General features: G+C 43.2%; 1 protein-coding gene across 2 annotated transcripts in view; it reads left to right on the forward strand.

Moving 5' to 3' along the window:
• RORA (RAR related orphan receptor A) overlaps positions 1-24,005 on the forward strand; it is a 714,961-nt gene that overhangs the window by 404,778 nt on the left and 286,178 nt on the right. The window lies entirely within an intron of this gene.

Consider the following 24,005-nt stretch of genomic DNA (forward strand, 5'->3'; position numbering starts at 1 on the left):
GTTTGCAGAAAAAAATGGGGGAGGGAGTAGCATAGGAGCCAGCATTAGAAAGATGAGGTTATTGGACTGAGAACTAAGAGAAGGTTCTCTGTGCAAAGGAGCAGTCTGGGCAGGGGCATGGAGACATGATGCAGGACTGGGTTTGGGGCCATTTAAAAACTTTCGTTTTTGTTGCACAAAATTGTCCCTTTGGACTGCAAGAGCTAAATTAGCCCCTAATTCCACATTCTCTCCTAATTTCATAGATTGTTTTAGGCCTCTTTACCAAGATAGATTATAAATTACTTAAGTTTAAATAGCTTGATTTTTCCCATAGTACAGAACTGAACAGTGCTGAGTACTAAGTAACCTATCGAAGACACACAAAGGAGATGTCACAAATCAAAGTTAAACAGAAATTGGAAGACCAGGCACTAGGGTCCCTTCCAGCTGCAGCTCACCGACTGATCTCAATGTGGCACTTCTATTCTCTGAGTCTGGATTTTCTCATACGTAAAATTTCAGTAATTCTGCTCCTTATTCCCTAGAGTATTTCAGTGATAAACTAATGCAACAAAGATAAAACTGCTCTCTGATCTATAATATATCATATAAAATATTGTCATTACATCTGACCTAATAAACAATTATACTAAAGATATGATTTAGAGCAATTTCTTTTCTTTCTGTCCTCTCAGCTGTCACCAATTAGAAGCTCTAAGCTCAGCCACAAGATGGAACTGATCGGAAGATGGGTAAAGGATATAATCAAGCAAAGCTCATTTTAAAGCTCAGGTTTCAGTCAACAGATTCCAGACCCCACACACCCCTAGAGATGGAGCTCCTACTAGATTGACAGCTAGATTCCCTCTGCCTTGATGACTGGCAGGGCTGAGCACACAGGTTTCAGGTCTTGACTACCCGTGGGTTCCATTGGACTTCAGCAAAGAGACTTGAAGGCCACCACGCACAGTCAGGGGTGCTCAGTGAAGAGCTAGGAAATCATTCCCTAGCGAAAGCAGCTGGCTGTCCAGTTATCTCTCCCCAACAGGCGTGGCTTTCATGAGGCTCTGTATTTGCCACCCTGTATGCTCTTCCTGGCACACAGGCTATGACATTTCCCAGGCTCCTCACAGTTAGTTTGGGGCCGTGAGACTGAGTTCTGGCAAATTGAATTTCAGTGGATGTGGTAGTTCTACTGCCTTTTCTATCTCTCTTCTCCCATGGGGAGCCTTAGGGACCAGGTGTTCCAGATGGCTGAGAAGCAGGATGGAGAAGAACTATTCACCCACACCAGGCTTCATGGAATCTAGGGGAAAGACTTTTCCCATTAAACTACTAAGATGCAGGGATTTCTTGGTTACCACAGATCCAGCCTTTTCTGGTCGGCACAGTGTAACTGCCCTGGTATTTTCACCAGGATCCAGACTCTGGCAGTATCCTTTTTGAATACAAGAGCAGGACATGCCCTTGTATTATGGTCATCCATCCAGGGTGCACATTCCATCAGTCCCATCACACTAGGGCCCGCTGACCTGAGACCTCCTTCCTCCTGACTGTGTGTGTTTCTACTCAAACCCACTAGGTGCTGAATTCACAGTTTAACTGTCAGATGACAGTATTATTTCTGTTATATAACTGAGAGGTGAGGGAGTGTCTCATTGTCAAGTCACGCTTCCATTGGATATATATTTATTAACTTTATTCTGAATCCTTAAACATCTTATATAATAAAGAGGTAATATGCAAATTGACTGTCACGCCTCACACAAGATGGCCGTCCCCATGTGGTCACAAGATGGCCGCCCCAATATGGGCGGCAGGGAGGGCAGTTGTGGGTGATCAGGCCAGCAGGGGAGGGCAGTTAGGGTCGACCAGGCCAGCAGGGGAGAGCAGTTGGGGGCGACCAGGCCAGCAGGGGAGGGCAGTTGGGGCAATCGGGCCAGCAGGGGAGCAGTTAGGCGTCAATCAGGTTTGCAGGTGAATGGTTAGGGGGTGATCAGGCTGGCAGGCAGAAGCAGTTAGGCGCAATCAGGCAGGCAGTCAGGCGAGCAGTTGGGAGCCAGCAGTCCCGGATTGTGAGAGGATGTCTGACTGCCAGTTTAGGCCTGATTCCACATCCCTCACAGGGTCCCAGATTGGAGAGGGTGTAGGCTGGGCTGAGGGACAACCCCCCAGTGCACAAATTTCATGCACTGGGCCTCTAGTATGGGATAATAAGGAATAGCATTCGATTACATCTGTGCTCTTCTACATGTCAGTCACTGGGAAATGTGCTTTATCCATATATTATTTAATTTAATTTTCATGATAAACTTAGAGTGCAGGTACTATTATTGTTGCTTCTATTTTACATATGGGGAATCCAAGGCACAGAGAGGTTATTCAGTTCTCCCAAGGTCTAACACAGGAATGCAGAGATTCAAATGTATGCAGTGTGATGCCAGAGTCCACGCTTATAAACATAGTGTCCTTTTCTATAATATGCATGATTCTTCAAAATTAAAGAATGCTACCACATGATTCAACTTTGGGGTGTTAGGACTTTTTTAACAGGTATGGAATGACCATTTCAGTATTAAAATAATGAACAGACAAATGATTCAACTTTCATAAATAACTTGAGATGGAAAATTGTTAGCTGTCCAAGAGACAGTACATGAAACCAACATCATTTGGTCTTTGGCTGGCTTTGTACATTGCTCACCATGGATTAATGGCCAAATAGATATTTCAAAGGCTCAGATTACAAATCTATTGGGCAGGGCCAGGCCTACAGATATGTACCAGGCAGAAGTCAGAATTGAGATTTGGGTAATAATAAATGACGTAAAGAAACCATCACTTTTCTAGTGGATTAAGATTTCTTTCAATGTTTCTATACTGTTGGTCCAAAGTATATTTGATTATTTTACTATGTAAGAGACAGAATGAAGGGGCTTAAACAAAATAGTTAGAGAGAGATTAAACACACATTTAAAGCTATTCTCTCGTCATAATCCACTAAAATGATTTGTAAAGAGTCTTTAAAGGATAACCTATAAAACCACATGTGAGAATACGTCAGCCACAACATTTGGAAGCTGGGAAGCCAATGGAGTAGAGGTGACTGATGTACCAGATGAATCTGAAGCCAGAATGGGGAAAACCTAGAATATCACAGAGCCCACTGCCCCAAAGGTTCAAGCATTGATGGCATCAGTTACCTCTGAAAGTGTGCTATAAGGTGGGCTAACAATAGAATATTGATTCAAAGTCTGTTTAAGTGATAGATTGATTCCCTCTGGGAAACTGCCTCACCCCTCCTCTGAGCAGAACTATATTTTTGGAATCTGTAAATATATAGTCCCTTGACTTGGGACATCATATGCAAACAGTGGGGTTAAGAGTACATTCATACAACTCATTGGAGACTCCCTGCTTTCTTCCACTGACTTGCTCCCACACAATGGAAGTGAGATGTAAACCTCTTAGCAGAAGCTGGAATCTTCACTGTGATATCTGACCAGACTAAGAGGAATAAAACACTAAAGAACCTGGACTTGGAGTTCCTCAAGGAAATAGTTCAATCAGTTATCCTAACAGTGAATGAACCCCTCTCATGCACATAAAACCATACTGAGCATTTTAATGTCCCATTCTTATGAGCAGATAACCAAGAATTACCAGGCATTTGAGGAAAGCATCTACTAGGAAAGAGATTTTTTTAAGTAGCATATTAGAGGAAACAAACTATGAAGGGCGAAGAAAACTACAGAAGACAGAAATACTCCTGTTTTTAATACACAGAGAAAGATAAGTGGACATATGACCTTTATGAAAGAAGAATAGAATATTATAAAAGAAGAAACACTCAAAAATAAGATTGAACTATAACAAATTTAAAATCTAAGAATCTGAATGAAAAACAAATAAGGGGAGTGGGAGAAAAAGATAAAATAATTCAAGAGATGATTCAGGAAAATTTGGAAGTGAAAGGCATGAAGTTCCAGTGAAATCTATCAGAATGCCTAATATAATGGATGAAATTGGATCTGTACTAAGGCAGGATCATTTTGAAATTGAGAACAGCAAAGACAAAAAGAAGACCTTTGGTTTTCAAGAGAAACAAAAGGTTCCATAGAAAGGGTCAAGAATTAGATGAATAATATGTTTCTGAAAAACAGCATCTGAAACTAGAAGATGAAGGTACAAGGTTTTCAAAATACCAAGGGAAAATGATCTCCAGTGTAGAATTCTATATCTAACCAAACTATCAATTACATGTGAGGTCAGAATAAAAACCATTTTCAAATATTGTGAGATGTCCAAAATTTTACCTCACACATTCTTTCCCAGGAGATTCCATCAAAATGAGGACATAAACCAAGAAAGACACAGGCACTTACAAAACAAGGAAGCGAAATAAACTGATAGTGAAGAGAGTCCCCAGGATGATGGGAAAGAGAAATCACAAGACAACAGCTGGGCCAGAGCCCAGAGCAAAACCATTCCACTCTGGAGCTGGTCAGAGACTCCTGGGGAAATTGCTTTGGGGTGAAATTGGTAGAAAACCTGCTATATCTGAATGTGTTGAAACTGATGACACTAGAGAAGAGTTTGGGCTTGAGTAAGTAATCAATACATAGAAAATTAAGCAAGCAAGAACAGTTCATTATTAACACCAGGAGAAACGTAAGAATCTACAGAAAAGGAAGATTACCCATTGGATACAACTTGACCTAGCAGTGAGTAGCATTTTCCTTGTGATTAAGCCAGAAGCACAGAATATTGATCCAAACAAATTGTGATAGAACTACATTGGCAGGAAATGTGCTTGTGTGGTGAGGGTGGCGGTTCTTGAAAGAAAGCAAAAACCTCATCTTCCGTAGTGGAAGTTCAGTAGATAAAGCCTAAAACTTAAAAGTCTAGAAGTAGGCATATAAACATGTTATTTAGAGATATGGTGGCAAATATCAAAAGAATCAGCTAAAGGAGTTGAAAGTGGTTTCCCTCCAGGCATGGGAAATGGAGGGAGGGGACTGTTGGTGTTTCTACAAAGTTTTCTAGAGTTGCCTGTCTCTTTAAATAATGTTCAGGAATAACTTTTAAACATGAATTTTTAAAAAGACAGAACTGGAATGAATTGCGCACATTCCCACCGATTGCTGTAGTTCAGGCTGCTATTACTGTACAATTTACCAATCCAAATCTGATGTCAGTTTGGTCATTCCAAGGAGGCATGGAAGAGGTTATAGAATTTAGAGTTGAAGGGCGTTGTCTTATGGGCAAGAACCTCCCTTCAGAGAAGGCAAGAACTTGCCCAAGGTCCCCCAACTCAGAGCAGAATCTAAACTGGAAAGCAGACCCCTGGCACTTGCCCAGTACATTCTTTCCTTAATACCCTTGAGACTCCGCTTTCCTCCTTTTTTCATGTACGGTGTGCTCCCTGGAGTGGAGGGAACACATGATGGTGGTGGAGCAAGTCAGCCCTGACTCCAGTCCTAGCTCTGCATAAGCCTGACCTGGTGGTCCTTAATCTCATTAAATATGCAGTGTCCCCCCAAAAATGTATTCACACTTTGCATAATTATAAAGTCAGTGCTTTTTAACATACAGTTCATTTTCAAAATATAAAAGAAAATTAAGTGAGTTACTAGCTGTCAAAGTGTGTAGACATTTCTTGGGACACTCTACACATTGTTTTTTCATCTGTGGAATGGGAATCTTCATGCAGTGTTGCTGTGGGGATCAAAGGAGAGTGAAGAGAAGAAAGCATTTGATGGAACTGTAAAGCCTTTAAAATACCAGGAGGTGCGAGTATTCTCAGACCACCACAACTCTCTGGGAGAGGGAACAGCAAAGGCCATCCAGCAGTCCCCACTAGCATGGCAAGCAAGGTTTGACCCGTTCTCTTCCGCTCTGGCCCAGAGTTAGCTGCTCTGTCTATAGGTGGCTGTGTAGACGCCTTCACTGATGGTCAGTGCATCGTGTTGGGTGTGTTTGGTCAGGCCCTGGGCCAGCCATCCACTAGAATGTGGACTTTCCTCTGCCCCTGAAGTTTTTGTTTTTAAACCCCTTGCATTTTTTCCCTCTTGGGTTCTTACCATGAAATCAAAAGCAGAAGCGTTAGACACTTCTGACAGTTCCGACTTTCCTACTGAAAGGAAACATTTCAAAGCAGCACGTCACTGCCTAAAATGCTTGGTAGAGATGCTGAGGAACTTGGCTGGGACACTCCAGAGGGAGGCTTTACAAAAAATTCCCAGGCACCAACCCTGCCCAGCCACCCTCAGCATTCCTGGAGGAGGGGCAGACTCAGAGAGGAGGACCCCTGCTCCATAGGCAGGGGTTCCTGGGCACCTAACATTTAACCCTTTGTCACTTGTGTTGACAATTTGGTATCGAATGATGGGTAGAGGGAAGGACACTATATTAGAGACAATCGAACTCTTATTCGGCAGAAGTGGAAACTGACACCAAGTAATGTGATTGCCTCAAGTCCCTCAACTGGCCAGAGGCAAAGCCAGGGATGTAATCCAGGCCTCTTTCACATTCTTCTTGATGGTTTAGGGAGCAGTTTGCCAAGTGAGAGGGGCACATTGGGCTCTAGAAGGTTAACTTATGTGCAAGGAAAGCGACCTACCATATGACCCTATATTAATAATGCACTAAAAATCAGCAAACACAAACTGAGTACTACATGCTTTGTGTTTTACATAAATACTTACAACACTGTGAGTTGGGTCCTATTATTAATTCTATCCTACAAATAAGAATACAGGATGAGAAGGTAACTTTCTCAAGGTGGCATACCCAGGAAGTGGAAATGCTGGGGCTCAAACCCAGTTCCTTCTGAATCCTTCCTCCTCCCTCTAGCTGCATTGTCTCCCTGATTTCCCAAGCCCATGCAGGGGCGACTGTGTTTTGTTTATGGCACCAGCTTGTGCCCATTTTCTTCTCTCTCTCTCTCTCTCTCTCTCTCTCTCTCTCTCTCTCTCTCTCTCTCTCTCTCTCTCTCTCTCCTCCCCCCCTCTCTCTCTCTGCCTCCCTCCTTTCCTCCCATTTTATTTCTCTGAGTTCCCAGGCCCTGTTGGATTGTTGTTTGTGGTTTAAATGACATGGTTTTATTTGGGCTGTTGTCAGAGTGATTGGTGTGGTGAAGTCACCCTCTGGCAGGTGCTCCCTTGCCTGTCAGGGGAAAGTGGTGTCATGGTCATGGTGAGAGGGGACAAGGGGACGTCCGCATATGAGTGGGCGGGGAGCAGAGAGGAGCTTGGGACAACTTGGGCTGCACACTGGGGAAGTGGCTGGTGGAAGCAGTGATTCACTGCCCTGAATGTGCTCAGGACTCGCTCCATGGGATCGCCACAATTTTCACGCCCTCAACAAAACAGGCGCCTTAAACAAACTGTGGCTGGGAAGACATTTTCTCTTGATTTACTTGGGTGATGAGGAAGTAATTTTTAAAACTACATGTATAAAGAGGTCATTTAAAAAGAACAATGGACAGATTTGGATTTTAGGTTTCTTCTGTTGAAAGGGAGAGACTATTTTAATTTAAGAGCTGTGATCACAGGCTTATAAAGAGAAATCAACTGAGCCAGGATTTCTGAATTTACAATTCAAATATATAAAACCTGGCCAAAATGCAACAAGATTAGTTTTTGTGTGTGTGCCTCTTGAAATCAGTTGTTTAATCTCATACATATGTAATTTTATAGTCACGCCTCTGTCATTTGTGGAAATTAAAAAAAATATTTGTTATCCCCCTTGGTTACAGGTGATCTTAATCACCAGTGAGCTTAAGCAATCAGACTTAATAAACAACATTCTAAAGGACCCTGATTCATGAACTTGCCCACTTCAGCACTATGGGCATAGCCGTCATCTGGGAGTTCAGTGACCCTGGATTCAGATTCAATCTGCCATTCCCTGTGAAATCTTGAGCAAGTTACCTCTCTGTGCCTCAGTTTCCTCATCTGTCAAATGGAGGGGATTAATGTGGGCCTCCTTAGGTTATGAGAAGTGTTAAGTGAGATAGTTTTATTCAAATATTGTAACATTATACCTAAAACAGAGCAACCCTATTTTGAATGTTTGTTAATATTAATGCTAATTCCAGATAGTGTTTTCTCTATTTCTGAGATAGATGGAAAAGAGAGACACTGAAACACAGAGAGAGGGGGGAAAGAGTGGAGATAGAAAAGAAGACCAAATACAGACTTCCCTGCCCAGATATACAAGAACCAGCTCTCCGTATCCAGGGTCAGAAACTTGCAGCTGTCATTTCCCCATCTGTTTTGGGGTAGCTGGAGCAGTAGCTGCATCAGGGGGGTTGAGGAGTAATAAACAATGAACGACTTCCTCTTGGATTGAGTCATGGACTTTCAGAGAAGAAAGATCTTGGAGATCTTTTATTTTACTGCTAAGGAAACCGAGGCCCAGAAAAATATGACCTGACCAAGGTGACACACCATTAGCCGCAAAACTAGGACTCCCAGTCCCAACAGCCCACCCTGGCTCTGAGATGCTGCCTGATGGGCTTCATGTTTTAAAACCTTGTCTTTTCTTGTAGCGGCAAAAGCTGACACACCTGCTACATGCATGCCCCTCGCTCTGGGCTGGAATCGGTGAACATTTTATAACGGGCTGCTTCCTTGGATGATGAACGTGAAGAGGCTGAGCAAGTGAACTAGAGAGGACTGTTAGGCCCCAGCTCTCTTTCCGCCAGTTCCTTCCTCCTCCCCTGACAGTGGACATTGCATAGGTTCTTCCCTGCCCTGGGCTGTGCACCGTCAGTCCTCCGGGGCTGCTGCTCAAGATGTGCCGATGAGAGGGAAGATTTCAGCCAACCGGAGTTCTAATTTGAGGCATAAATTAATGCACACCTGAGCAGGTGACATTATCCAAATGATAAATAGCTACAGGCACAGGCCATTGTGTTCATAAGGGTGATTTATGGCCCAGGTTTGGAAATGAACAGAGAAAGAAATATTTAAATGTAGCCATTTAAAAACCAAGCTGTTAGGGTTAGGGTTGTCTTTTTTAAAATTGAGGCATCTTTCCTCTGTCATAGTTGTCCATATTAATCAAAATAGAGTGGAGGGGCTTTGTACATTAAAAAAAGAGAGAGAGAGAGAGAAAATAGCATTTATGTTTTAAATAGGACATGTAAGGCTTTTTGTTCTTATTTCATTTTTTCCAGAACAGAGAACCCAGAGTGAAACCTCCAGGAATCTGTACACAGTTCCTTTACTTAGGCCTTTTCTCATCATCTTGTCTGTGGGGCCTAAGCAGAGAATGAAAACCTTAATTGATTTCCTGCCTTATTGAATCTGGACAAAGATTTTCATCTCTGTCTGTTGACACAGAAATATCTGAAAAAGACAAAGATGGTTTGTCAGTAACAGGTGAATATCATTTCAAAAGTAAAGGAGTGTGGAAGATGAGGCAACTAGGCTCAACACACACACATACACACACACACACACACACACACACACACACACACACACACACAAACTATGCTTTGATGGGCATGGTTGTTCCTTCTAAACATGGAAGCCAGATCCATCCTTGAGCTGTTTGTCATTTGCTAAACCCCTGAAGGGGGAAAAGAGAGATGGTTCTCATGAAATATTTAGACTAATTCCCACGCAGGCAGAGTCCCAAAGAAATTAGCCCTTTCATAGGGTCAAGAGCCTTCTGTAAAGCTAGAAATAAGGATAAATACAAGTGCCTATCATTTTGGGGATTCTACCGTGTACTTTATCTGCCCCACTCCCACTTGATCCTCGCAACAATTTTTGAGTGAGGAATTGGTATTCATGTTCTCAGATGAGGAGCCTATGGCTAGAGGGAAGATAGGTGGCCCATGGTCACGAGACCTACCCTTGGGAGGGTCCAGGTGCAGAATCAGTTCTGTCTGACTCCAACACGTATGCTCTTCCAAATCCTCTCCAAATCCTCTCCTCCCCGGAGTCCCCACCCCACCCCACTCCTACCAGGCCCCCTGCAAGAGCTCTGGGTCCTGCTTCAAGCAATAGGACCTGGCGCCAGCCACTGCCCTCTCAGTCTTCATTTTCCACATCCCATAACATCAGCAATTCACTCCCGATCTAGCTCACATGGTTGCTGTAGCAATAAAACCAGAGGAAAATACATATGAAAATAGCTTTTTACACTGATACACTTCCACCATCACCACCACCACCACCACCATCATCATCATCATCTGAACTATAAGACAGGTAGGAAGTCACCCCAACCAGCATGCTTTTATTTTATTAGGAAATACCTGAACACTAAAAAGCCCTTGAAGAACTATGTAACTCATCTGAAAGGGTGAGTTTTCTTTGCAAGAGTCACAAATTCCACGCCGTGGCGGGCTGCCTCTCGTGGGCTCTTGGACGGCTGTGTCAGGGGCATTTGAGGCCAGAGAGCTTCATGTCTTTATAACATTATGCATTAAAGTCATTTGTAAGATGAAGAGGCATTCCAAATAGCCCTTATGTTTTTCATTTTTTCTTTTTGGCACGGGGACACGGAGCAATTTTCCAGAATGTTTTAAATAGGAAAAAACGGTCATTCTCAAGACAGCCCTTCTGTATGCCTGAGCTTCTGGGTTATATTCACATTCGGAAATATCGAGCCACTGAAGTCTATGTTCCTTTAAATGGGTTGTTTCTTTTATTAAAACAAATGCAGGCAGCACTCACTCCTTATGTAATATTCTTACCTCTGAGCCCTGTGGGCAGGGAGGGTTCTGAATCCAGGAATAAAGCTGTTGGAACGCACTGGGGGGAGGAGGAGGAGGCCCCTCGTTGGAAGAATGCTTCTGGAGTTCCTAATTGATCCTTTCCGCACAAGTCCTCCAGGTGTTCCTGAATTTATTCCAGCAGCTTTGTGATTAAATGCTTTAATAGGGTCTGCATGGGCCAAGGCTGCTCCTGAGACTTGGCAGGGGTGTGTCACCCTTTTTGTGGCCTTCCTTGAGAATAACCCTTTACATTTTATATGCTATGTTCACAGTGGCACGGCCCTTCCACGGCTGGTTTTCAGTGGTTCACTTTCATAAACATGCACTGATCCACTGCCATGTGCCAAGCCCCTTGAAAAGCACTGGGAATGCAGCCTCCGTGTGGCCTTTGCCCTTGAGGAGGTCACAGAGTAACAGAGGTTGGGGGACCCAGTCTATCAGCAGCTACATGCAGCCCAGCATAATAAGTGCTGGAATTGAGACAGGAATGGTGTGCTGAGGGGCCTGCATGCCAGGAAGCAAAAAGCCTTACATGTCCTTTTCTTCTGGAGGCAGTGGGATGGTTCTGTCAGAGCAGCAGCGGGAGCAGGGATGTGAGAACCAGGTTCCAGAGGATGAATAGGAGCTGCGGGGGAAGGGGGATATCCTGTAGATCAGGCAGAGGTGTTATTTACTAGTCAATACCAAGGAAGCCTGCACTCACTCCTGAGGTCACAAAGACGAGGCTGCTCCACCTGACTACCTGCTCCTGGCATCCTTCCCCTCACACCCCTGTCCCAGCGTTTAGTATGGTTCTCTTTTTAACATAAAGAGGAATGAGAACTGATGTGAAATCTTCACCTCTTCCTTGTGGGTTTATAAGGTTGATACTTTCCACCAGAGCTGAGTCAGAGACTCTGTTACCAAAGAGAAATGTGGTCTTAAAGTAGTCTTCCTGGCATTTCTTTCTCTGCTTCCTAACTACATCCTAAGGCTTGTCATCATGTTGTTGAGAAGAACCCTGAGAGGGTTTGCGATGAGTAGGGTCGGAGAGGTGTTGGACATGGCTGGATTAAATGGAACAGCTCATCATGCTTCCTTTGTTTATTTAACAAATATTTATGCAATACCTATTATCGGTGGTGTGCTGATAAATGTCTAACAATTGGCCCTCCCGATAAAAGAAAATAGTCCTGGTTTGTAGTGTTTGCCAAGTACTTTGACATAAACTCTCCCATTATAGTCCATTTCAGGCAGCCAACATAAATGTCTCCGAATGCGGGGCTGAGAGGAGATGCGCAGAATCGGTGCAGGGCATGGGCTCGTGCTGGAATTAGACACAAAACAGACATGATGCCTGTCCTCTGTGAGAAATCAGAACCCCCATCACTGGGCAGATGAGGTATACATCATATTTTCCATTTGATCCTAGCAATACTTCTGCTGTTGTTTTAAGTAGAAAGTCAGAGATAGAGGCACTGAGAAATGAAGACAGAGAGCAGGAGGGAGACAAAAAGGTGGAGACAGCCCAGTATACACATCTTGATCAATTCTGAAAAGCTTCAGCCATTTGTCTCCTGCGCCACTCCCTCCTTATCTACCTCTCTGCTCCAGCATTCTCCAGCACACAGGTTTCTAAAAGAACATCAGATTGCAGAGGAAAGTGAGAAAAAGAGAAAAGAAATGAGTGCCACTTCTCAGTGCTTTTCAGCATGAAAGCATAATGATAAACTTAGATTTTGATGGTAGGATCTTACTGGCATAAGACCTTGTCACCCTTAGGGACTCAGCACCCGTCCCCAACATTCTTGGACCAGTGCAGAATATAAGTACATTAAGCACATAACTATGAACCAGTTAGAAGGGGAGCTATAATGTTTGAGTGGATACCTATCAAGCTCTGATTGGGAACACCAGATACCGTTCACAGCCAGTGCTGGGCCCTGTGGGTGCCCCAGGCTCCCGATGAGAATGCTTCGGACTAGCCATGCAGAAGAAACTGCTTACAAGGTGTGACTGAGAGGACACACCTTTGCTGAACTGTCACTATGAGAGATGTATTCCTTTGGCTGTGGGCAGCCCCCTTGCTAACTGATACCCACAATAATTTAGCTTTGCCATTATCAAGCACTGATACCTTAGAATGGATTAGTATATAAGGTAACTTGTAGAAGAATAGTTACCTGAAAGTAAGTTTTAAAAAGAGAGGGAGAGAATCAGAGCAGGGCTCCAGAGATGGGCACAAAGGGATGGAGGCCTGAGTTGCCAGGTCCCGGGGGAGGAAGGGGATGGAGAGCCCTGTTGGAGGAAGGTCCCTGCCTTCCCCCTGAGAACACACAGCTACATGTTAAAGCTCTCTGGATGACTCAGGGTTCTCACTGAGAACATGAATAACCAGACCACACCAGGATACCCTGAAGTCCTCAGGTCTTTAAAAAAAAAAAAAGTCCTTTATTGAGCAATAACTAGATGCCTCTGTTAGCTCATTACATAAATCATCTAATTTTCACAATAACCCTGTAAGGTCCATATGCCTGTTCCCAGTCTCAAGTGAGGATGTATCATTCCTTTATAGAAAGAAACTAGGGGTAAGAGGGGGGGTGTCATTTACTCAAGATTGCACACCAAATTAAGTGGCAAAGCCTTCTTAAGGGGGTCTGGCTGACTCCTAAGCCTCCATTCCCTGCACTCTGCCAGGCTGGCCTATTAGGGTGGATATGGTTTGCTGGCACTTCACGTGGCTCCAGGTTATCGAGTGTTCGGTTACTTCTGCTTGATTTAGTGGGATTTTCCTTCCTTGGTGGTCAGTAATCACATGTTGCTGTAGTCAGGGTACGTTGCCTGTGAGGGTCTCTCACTCACTTCTAAGGAGCTAGTGTTTTGGTTTAGGAACCAGATAACTAAGCCTGTTGTTTCTCTTCTTAAAATAAGAGTTCATGGATTCTTAACAGAGTCCTTGGGGCTTCTCCAAGTTTAACTTCTTGAGCTCTGAGACATACCTTGAGCAGGTTCTTTTTAAAAATGTTTTCTAATTTTTTTTTGCTATTTTATGAATAAAAAACATAATGAAGTATTTAATTTTGTTGGTAAATATTTCATTTATATTTAGATATATTTTTACAGGTACACTCTAGGTGAAGTGTGTGAGTGTGTGTGTGTGTAAGAAGGGAGGGAAGAGAGAGAGAGAGCTCATGAGCTTAGCAACTTATTTGGGCTCATGCATTAAGTATGTGGGAATTTTTTGTTTCATTTTTTTCAGATATAATAATTGGTTTAGTGACTGTTATCAAGTGGAAACTGTTGTAATTTGTATCTCAATGCCAGAATTCAAGCTCAATTGACCAAACGAGTCATCTTCTTGCTTGAACTATGTCACAGCTAGAGAGCACTTACGTTTTAGATACCTGGTTGATTTTAAAGCCATCAGTACACCACACCAAAGCGTCAGCCTAGCTCCTGGAAAAAGACTAGAGCTTTTAGTAAAACCAATTTTTAAGGCAAGTTCTTCACCTTCTGGGGCCTCACTGGCCTCATGTGGAAAGGAGCGACCTGGCGATGGCTTAGGGGGGGCCATCAAGATGTGAATCCAGATGACTGCTTCTTCCCGTCAACCACACGCTGGTCTTGGTGGAAACCAGAGCGTGCTGTTACTTTATAAATGACATGATGTCCTTGGCTGTGCCAGTAAGGAGTTAACATCTCATGTGCAGAGTGTGAGGCGTCTTACATAACTCATTCAGTCTCATCTCATGGGTGTTTTTCTGTAAACTCTGCCAGAACTAATTTCACGGTTTTAAAACAACTCATGGTACCAAAAGAATGCATAATGAGCTGCCATGAGATATGATTGTTTCCCGTTTGTAAGGAAAAGACTCAGAGCTCCTTGGGACTTATTAGGAATAATTTCTCAATTAAGCCGACAACCTCGGCCCTCGGAAGGGCAGGTACAGTGTGCAGTAATGGTTCTGGAAGGTTCTGGAGCTCCACCTTCCACTTTTGTCTGGCGTTTTTTAAAATTGTGGTTTAATTCATGTAAGATTTGCCATGGTAGCCATTTTAAACTGTACAATTCAGTAGCATTTAGCACATTCACAGAGTTGTGCAACCGTCACCACTATCTAGTTCCAAAACATTTTCATCACCCCAAAAGAAACCCCCTTTTAAGTAAACAGTCATCCCCCATTCCCAGCCCCTGACAACCACTGCTTTCTGTGTCCATATATTTACCTCGTTGGAGTATTCATGTAAGTGGGATCATCCCTTATGTGGCCTTTTGTGCCTGACTTCTCCCACTTGATAATGTTTTCAAGGTCTAGCCACATGGTAGCATGTATCAGTCCTTCATTTCTTTTCTTATGGCTGAATCATATAGTAGTATATGGATATGCCAGATTATGATACAATAATATCTATCGTATGGATATACCAAATTTTGTTTATTTCTTCATTAGTTGATGGACGATTAAGGTTGTTTCCCCTTTTGCCAATTGTGAATAGGGCTGCTATGAAGATTTACATACAAGTTTTTGTTTGAACACCTGCTTTCAATTTGGGGAGGAATATACCTGGGAGTGGAATTGCTGGGTTACATGATAACAATTCTATTTTAATTTCCTGAGGAACTGCCAAACCCTTTTCCAAAGTGGCTGCTCCATTTCACGCCCACCTTGATGTATGAGGGTTCCAATTTCTCCACATCTTTGCCAACACTTGTTTTCCTTTTTTCTATTTAGTTTTCATTCTAGTGGGTATGAAACAGTCTACCTGGCTCTCATTGGGAGGGATTTATTTCTCAAAACAGCTTAAATATTTCAGTGGTGGAAAGCTTGTACGGGCCGAATCACTGCCCAGAGCCCAGCCCAGCCTTTCCTACTGGGTCCTCCCTCATTGTGTCTCTGAAGCTTAGATTTGGCTCCTGCACTTGAGGCCGTTGACAGGGTTACCTCCAGGATTGCAGTGCGCATCAGAACCATCAGGAGCGCACCTAGCTTTGTGAGCCCGTGCCAGCTCCAGGAGTCCCTTCCAGTTTAAATAGTCCGCCTGTCCCTCCAGAGCTAGACCACCACCTTCTCCATGACACAGGGAGGCACGGAAGCCGAGGAGCCTGTCCCAGCTCCCGGAGTGAAGACTATGGCAGAACCACAGCCAGGCCCAGGCTCACTCCTGCTCCCAGCCTTCTTTCCACTCTGTCACAAACCACAGATTCGCTTTACACTTCCTGTTTTGAGGATGCAAAGGTTAGGAAAATATTGTGATGGTGATGATGACATTTACATAGGCTTTAAACATTTGGATACTCACAATAACCCTCTGAGGTAGGCCAGACATCAGAGATTACTATCCCCATTTTAAAGCTGAAGAAACCAAGGCACAGGACCATTTAGGTAATTGCCCAGAGCTATTTCCTCTATAATATATTGCCCTAAATAATGTTCCATTTATGGTACAGCGCCTTATAGTCTACAGGGCACCTTCACATAAGTAGGGCTGGAGGAGAGGGACGGATGGGGGTCCAAGTAAGGGGAATTGATATAAACAGGGGAAGTCTGTAGGAAGTTCTCCTCTGATAGTCTGAGGAAGACAAAAAACAACAACAATAAACCACAGTTGTTTCTGGCTGGCTCATGATGGAGGCAGGGAAGTTGCAACGTAAGAGTCCAGTGGCTGCTCCAGGTCCTACCTCATCACCGCGCCATCAGATAAGATGCCCATATTATGCTATCCTTTGGGGACAAACAACAAAGCCCTATGGGAAAATACTGAGCACCCAGGAAAGAAGGTTAGCGAACTGAGCCACCCCTCAGGGAGCTTCCCACCTAAACAATTGTCACGTTTTTAATTCCAAAAAAAAACCCACAAAACTCTCCCCGGGTTTGGCCACCTTTCAGAGACAGGTCTTAAGAAGAGTGTGGAAGGCAAGTATGTGTCTCAAGCAAACATGTGGGGCTGAGGGTTAGTCACTGCTCCTGCTGCTGCTGTTTGGGTAAGCACAGCAGTGACGGGGCAGGCTGCTGCCAGCCTACAGACAGTGAACTGTCCCTGTTGAGCTTGGCTTGGGGGCAGCCTTTTGAAATTCTCTCTATACCTGTCCCCATTACCAGCCACAAAATCCAGGTTGGCTCTTTAGAGGTAAGGATGCTTTGATTCCTGAGCCGGAAGACACTGAGTGGGTGGGGATTTTGGAGAGCTGCTATCCCCCCAGGATATGCATGCCAACATGGCAATAGGTTATAAATCCCAGTGCGTGTGGCAGTGTTTCCTTGAGGCTTTTTATGTGGTTGGCAAGCAGTGGAGGAGGTGTCACATTTTTGAAACAAAGATCCAGGATTTGGTTTTAGGAGACAAACCCTCTGAGAGCAGCCTTCCCACCCCCAGTTCCCACGTTGGCTGGGTTGAGGGCCGGAAGTGGGAAGGCAGACCTCCAGGTCTAAGCTGCTTTTGAGCAGTAGACTCCAGGGTGGGGGCAGATGGGCCAAAGCACCCAGCTTACGAGGAAGGAAGCCAGGTGCTTTTCACGCGCTTGAATTACATGACGACTCTGCGCTGTCGGAATAGGAGGCCTGTTATTCGACAACCAGTAGCCAGTGGCTTAGATAGTCTGGTTATCATTTTGAAAATATGTTGGATTTTGCCATCAGACACCCTCAGGCAGCTCGCAAGAGCGTCAGTGACTCCTTGCCTCTGACGTCAGTCAGGGGAGATTTGGATACTGGAAAGCAGGCTTTGGCTCTCGGATTGTGTACCCAAAGTTTCCCCCGAGGGCTTTGTTGTTGATTGTTTTCCCCCAAAAGGATAACATAAAAGCAGTTGTAATGGTCTGGAGGTGGCAAGTTCCAATCTGTGCAGGAGCCATTCAAAAACACAAATGATGTGTATACGCCATTATGTGCTACAAACTGGGAAGCTGGAGCAAATTAAAAAAGGAAACTTTCACCTGGAATGTGTGTGTAGGAGGGAAAAAAAGGCTTGTCAAGAATGCCGGGGAAGAAGCAGAAAATTATTCAGCATTTCTCTGCTCCGTTCATTAAAGCCCTGGTGTTAGGCTTTGAAGTTTTCTGTTTTAGTCAGACCTTTATTTCATTTATGCCAGTATTTGTAAATAATTATATTAACGTGGCATTTTAAGTAGACCTGTTTCCAAACAGCAAGTTATTCACAGTGAATGTTTTCTGGGGAGAAAAGAAACAATTGAACACACTGCACTCAGCAGAATCCGAAAGCTACGTCCCATAAAGGGACCACATTATTCTACCTTTTCCCTTCCTCCTGGGAGAGGCGGCCAGGATCTGGGTCCTCAAAGAGCCATTCTAGAGGACACGAAGTCAGTGGAGACCCTCCCAGGGCTGGCTTCCTCCAGCAGAGTCTCAGAGGCACGAGGCAGGAGGGGAAGGCTCCCCAGCTCAAATGTCACAGAGCATCCTCACTGAGGAAGGCCACCCAGCGACAGCCTCCCAGAACATGGTGGCTCCCCTTGGGGTGTAACCTGGCTTCAGTCCATCTGAAATCACCACAAGGCTCTTTGAGTTTCCCCAGATTCTCCACCAGTGAAACATGAAATATTCCTCGTCCTCAGGGTCTCATGGCTTCCCTACTCTCAGCTTCTCACACAGACAGGACTTGGGCAGTGAACTTTTGTGCTCGGCTAAGCACATTCTGATGCGGCCTGATGTAGCTCCTCAGATGACTAAGAACTTGACTACCTTAGCAATGGGAGTATGTTTTTAGGTTATTTTTGAATTGTGAGGCACAAAAGGTTTTGTTGTGTCTAAGAAGCTTCTGGGTGAACTTTATGAGTTTGTCTGATCATTGAGAATGAGACTCAATTACCTTAAGTATGATCATGAGAATATAAATATTAGTAAAAAAAATGGAGAATATTACTAGCCTAGTGCTTTGATTTAGTCATAGAAACACAGTATAATCAGGCCAAAAGGAATTTGAGAGATTTAGTCCATCTTTTCATTTTTTAAACTGAGAAACAATGCCCAGATGAGTTAACTTTTTGCCTAAAATCACACAGCTAGATAATAAAACCAAGTGTTCTTTTCTCTTTTGGGGGGGAGGTGAGGGGTGGAGAAGAAGCTGAAAAGATTAGAATGTATAGGATTTATGACTTTACAGATCATGTGGCATTTTCTTATAGGCGGTGGGAACGCTCCAGTCTCCTTTTAAGGTCATACAGTAATTTTTTTTTGAATGTTGGGGTCAAACCAGACCGGGGTTCAGTAACCTTGTTACTTGAGTTCTGGCTAAGAAAAGAATTCAGAGCCAAGACTCAAACTCGCTAGAGATTTATTAGGCAAGCAAAGAGAAAGTACACGCAAAAAGAAGTCTCCAGCTGGAGGCTCCAAGAGTTGCCCTGGGGTGTGGGCTAGGGCTCCGTTTACCCCTCAGAGAGTAACTGCTCTCATAACTGCTTTCTTCTTCAGACTGCCCTATGGGGCCTGTTCAGTTGTCTTCTGTCCTTGTATGGAAGTTAGATAGGATTTTCCTCCGGCCCCCTTGGCCCCCTTATTCTCCTCTAGGGGTGGGGGTCTGCCACATGACTAACCACATACCAGGGGAGCAGAGGTCCGGATAATCTGACCTACATGACCAAAAGCATTCCAGGGTGGAGAGGTGGTCTTAGGGGTGGGCGAGGTGCTGATTAACAATACTTATCTCCAATACCTGCCTTTCTAGGGATGGAGAGGGTGTCTGAACAGCAAGGTATTGATTAACAATACTTATGTCCAATATCTGCTCTACCAGTTTTTTTCCATCGCTAGGTGTCCAGGATGTTCTGCCTGGGTGACCTTCTGTAACGGGCTCATCATCCTTGCTCTGTTCATGTCTGTCTAACTGCCTACCGCATTTTAGTCTGGGATAAAGTATGATTACGTGTGATAAATTTGCTATCCACTGCAAATTTAATAACTGCTTACATAAAAAAAAAAAGTGTTTTTCAGGGATCCTCATTCCTTCCTATAGATCTGAGTTACTTTTTAGTGTTATTTCCCTTCAAACCAAGCAACTTCCTTTAGCATTTCTAAGGTCTCCTTCTAGAACAGTGGTTCTCAACCTTTCTAATACCACGACCCTTTAATACATACAGTTCCTCATGTTGTGGTGACCCCCAACCATAAAGTTATTTTCATTGCTACTTCATAACTCTAATTTTGCTACTGTTAATGAATCGTAATGTAAATATCTATGTTTTCTAATGGTCTTAGGCTCTACAGCAGCGGTTCTCAATCTGTGGGTCGCGAACCTATGGGTTGAGAACCACTAGCAGGGTCACCTAAGACCATCAGAAAACATAGATATTTACATTACGATTCATAACAGTACAAAATTAGAGTTATGAAGTAGCAATGAAAATAATTTTATGGTTGGGGGTCACCACAACATGAGAAACTGTATTAAAGGGTCGCGGCATTAGAAAGGTTGAGAACCAATGTTAAGAAGGTCTCTTGGTAATGAATCTCTTCATTTTAATTTATCTGAAAATGACTTTATTTTGCTTTTATTTCTGAATATATAATTCTGGGTTGACTTTCTTTCTTTCTGTACTTTAAACATGTCATCTCATCATCTCTGGTCTTCATTTTTGAGAAAAGTTGGCTGTCACTCATATTGTTGTTTCTCCTACATGTCATATGTGTTTTTCTCTGGTTGCTTTCAAGCTCTTCTCTTTACATTTGGACTTCAGAAAATTGACTGCAGTTGCCTTGGTATGGTTTTCTTTGTATTTAACCTTCTTGGGCTGTTGGAACTTCTTGGATCTGTAAGTTAATATCTCTCACCACATTTGGGAAGTCTTTTCTTCAAATATATTTTCTGCCCGTCCTCTCTCTCCTATCCTTCTGAGTCTTTAATTTCATATATGTTTGACTGTTTGATGGTCTGTGATGCTCATATTTCTGAGACTCTATTCTTCAATTTTTTTCTCTCTGTTCTTAAGATTGGATACTTTCTGTTGGTCCATGTTCAAGTGCATTGACTCTTCTGTCTTCTCCAGTCTCTTTTTAAGTGCATACAGTATTTTTTTTTCATTGTAGCTATTTTTCAGCTGGTTTATTTTTATAGCTTCTGTTTCTCACTTATGTTCCACATCTGGTCATTCGTTATGTATATATGTCTTTCAATTCCTTGAACATATTTATAGTATCTACTTTAAAGTCCTTATCTGCAAAATGTATCGTTTGAGTATTTGGGGGGGTCACTTTTGACTTCTTTTCTTTTCTTGAATATGGGTTAAATTTTACTTTTTCTTTGCATGTCTAGTGACTTTTGATTGGATAATAGATAATATAAATGATTGTTGCAGAGACTCTAGATCAGGGGTGTGCAAACTTTTTGACTCGAGGGCCACAATGGGTTCTTAAACTGGACTGGAGGGCTGGAACAAAAGCATGGATGGAGTGTTTGTGTGAACTAATATAAATTCAAAGTAAAGGAGCAGAGGGTAGAGCAAGAGAACCGGATAGAACAGCCGGATCCGGCCCGCGGGCCGTAGTTTGCCCAAGGCTGCTCTAGATTCTGTTGTGTTTCTCTGAAGATAATTTTTTTTAGCAGCCAGTTAACTTGGCTGGACTCAAACTCTAGCTCTGCCTTTCCTGTGCTCAGTAAGAACTAAAGTCTCTTTTCTGTTCTTTCATCATCCAGCTACTGCTTTTGTATTGGATTCCCTGATAGTTTCCTTATGCATGTATATTTTAGCAATCAGCCAAGAACTTGAGTAGATTCTATACACAGATTTTGTGACTTAACCCCTCTGCTGTTTTCATCTTTCCAGAATTCCTCTCCCAACCCTAGATTTATCCTCAGGTAGCTCAAGCTATCCTGAGCCAAAAGCTGACTAGAGAGCAGTCTGAGGCAAAATTCCACAAATTCACAAGTTTCACAAGTGGGGGCCCTATCTTTCAGGGTGAAGACTGTCTAGTCTTAGACTTCTGTTTGCTTTCGGTTGCACTCTATTGTCTTCAGATATTTTTTAATTGTCTTGTGCAGGTATTTTAATTGTTATTCATAGTAGGACGAGTAGACCATTGCCAGAAGCCAATACTCCTTATATTTACATTTAGATTTTTCAAAACACATTGGCTCCATATCACAGCTCTGTGAGGTAGAACTAATGTTATTAACTCCATATTACAGATGAGGAAACAGACTCAGGGAGGATAAGTGACTTGCCCACATTCACACAGCTTCTTAGTGTTTGGACCAGGCCTGGAAGCCAGAGCCCATGACTTAGGCCTGGGCTCAGTTCCATAGTTAGTGTTATGCCCATTTGATTCTAAATGAGCCAGACTTTTTCAGTGCCAAAACTCCGATTGCATTCTCTTTTCACTAAATATCATTGAACAAACAAATGATAATCCTGGCTTTTTAAAGCTTTTTGGTCCAAAGGAAGGACTTGGGACCTCCGTGGTTTGCAGATGTCTCTGAGAAGAGAGAATGTGCCATGCTGGTGTCAGAAGCTAAATACCTGTGATAATCCTCGAACAAACTAATACCTTCAAGCCCCAGCTTGATTGTGAAGCAGAAGCCAGGCCAGAAGTCCGTGGCAGGAGTGTTGTACATCACCTTTCCAGAGCTCCCTATTGAAACCTTTGAGTATGGCAGAGCTGGAAACTCAGCCTGCCTTGGCCTCTGTCATGGGGAAGGCGTCCTGTTCCTCTTCTTCATGGGGACTCACTGTAATGTATCTGCAGGTTGAAATTCACAGGAACACGGGGCTGTTCTTACACGGAGGTTTGCACAGCTATTTCCAAGGAAATCCAAAGCCTGCTCTGCTCTCCAGGTTCCAAATGCATGTTTTCCACTGTCAGTCCTGGATCTTCCCCGGGCTGTGATGCCACATCATGTGTAAACCACAGTCCAGCTTCTTAAAGGAAATATTGTTCGCCACTAGCTCCCCTCCCAGCCAGCTCCCACCCGGTTCCCCCAACTTCCTCTTTCAACATCAGCATTTGTATTTAGCCGAGGTTTCTCAAATGTGGTCTTAGAAAACCTGCAGCAAGATCATGGGTGGTTCTGGGGATCTGCAGTACAACGTGGTGACTGTTGATAACAATATTGTACTATATACTTGAAAGTTGCTATGAGAGTAGTAGAGCTTTAATGTTCTCACCATAATAATAACAACCAAATGGTAATTATGTGAGGTACAGGATGTGTTAACTAATTAACCTTATTGTGTATACATGTATCAAATCATCACATTGTACACTTTAAAATTTCACAATGGTATATGTCAGTCATATCTCAATAAAGCTGGGGGAAAGATCATACATACATACATATTTAAAATGCATGTTCTCAGACCCCACTCCAGTTATAAGAAATCAGAGTCTCTGCTATTTGGGCCAGGGAATCTGCTGTGTAGAAGTGATCCGTGTGATTTTGGTGCTCATAAAGGCGGAAGAACCACTGATCTGGGTGAATTGATGAATGCTAAGAGCAATGTGAAGTCTAAACAATGACCTGTTTGAACGGATGTCTTTTCACTTGGGAGCCTCTGTCCTTTTTTTTTTTTTTTTTCAGTGATAGGTTCTCTGATGGAAAGACATGATACTTGGAAGTCAGTTCTTATCCACCGAACCATCTGGGTTGCTGTGATGTTAGAAACTATCCTTGCCAAAGTTCTTGGCTGAGTCTATCACAGACTAGGCACTCAAAAATAGTTCCTTTTCCTTTAGTCGTTCAGTGCATGCTACCTGCATTATCGAATGTTATTATGAGTAAGAAACTATGCTCAAGAGGCCAGAATAGACTCACCTCAAAGCTAATAAAGCTTAAACGTCACAATCCCTTACTTGCACAGGGAAGGCCCTGGGAGGGATCCTCATATTCTGTTTTTATGGTTATACTTTTTTGTATTATTTGCAAGTTAGATAGTTTTACATTCTTTTTTCTTAAAGGAAGTCCCCCAACTTGAATAAGCTTCAGCCACCACCCCAAACCTATACCTATTCCTGCAAAGAGCTTATAACCAGTGGGAGAAAGAGACATATACATGGATTATTAAAATATAATGTAGTAGGTGTAATATGGACCCTCTTCTGAGTATTGTGGGATCATATACATATAAGGAAAGAGGGTGGTCTGGGAAGACTTCCTGGAGGAGGTGATGCTTGGCCTTGACCATGAAGTAGGGGAAGAAAGACTTCTAAAAAAATAACTTGAGTAGAATTATAGAGATGAACTATATCATGGTGTGTGTGTGTGTGTGTGTGTGTGTGTGTGTGTGTGTGTGTCAGATAGAGGAAGTCGGAGGGGGAGAGAGAGAGAGCACTTTGTTATTTGAGGGTATCCCATTTAG

This window comes from Plecotus auritus (assembly GCF_963455305.1).
Source record: "Plecotus auritus genome assembly, chromosome: 1".
Lineage (NCBI taxonomy): Eukaryota > Metazoa > Chordata > Mammalia > Chiroptera > Vespertilionidae > Plecotus > Plecotus auritus.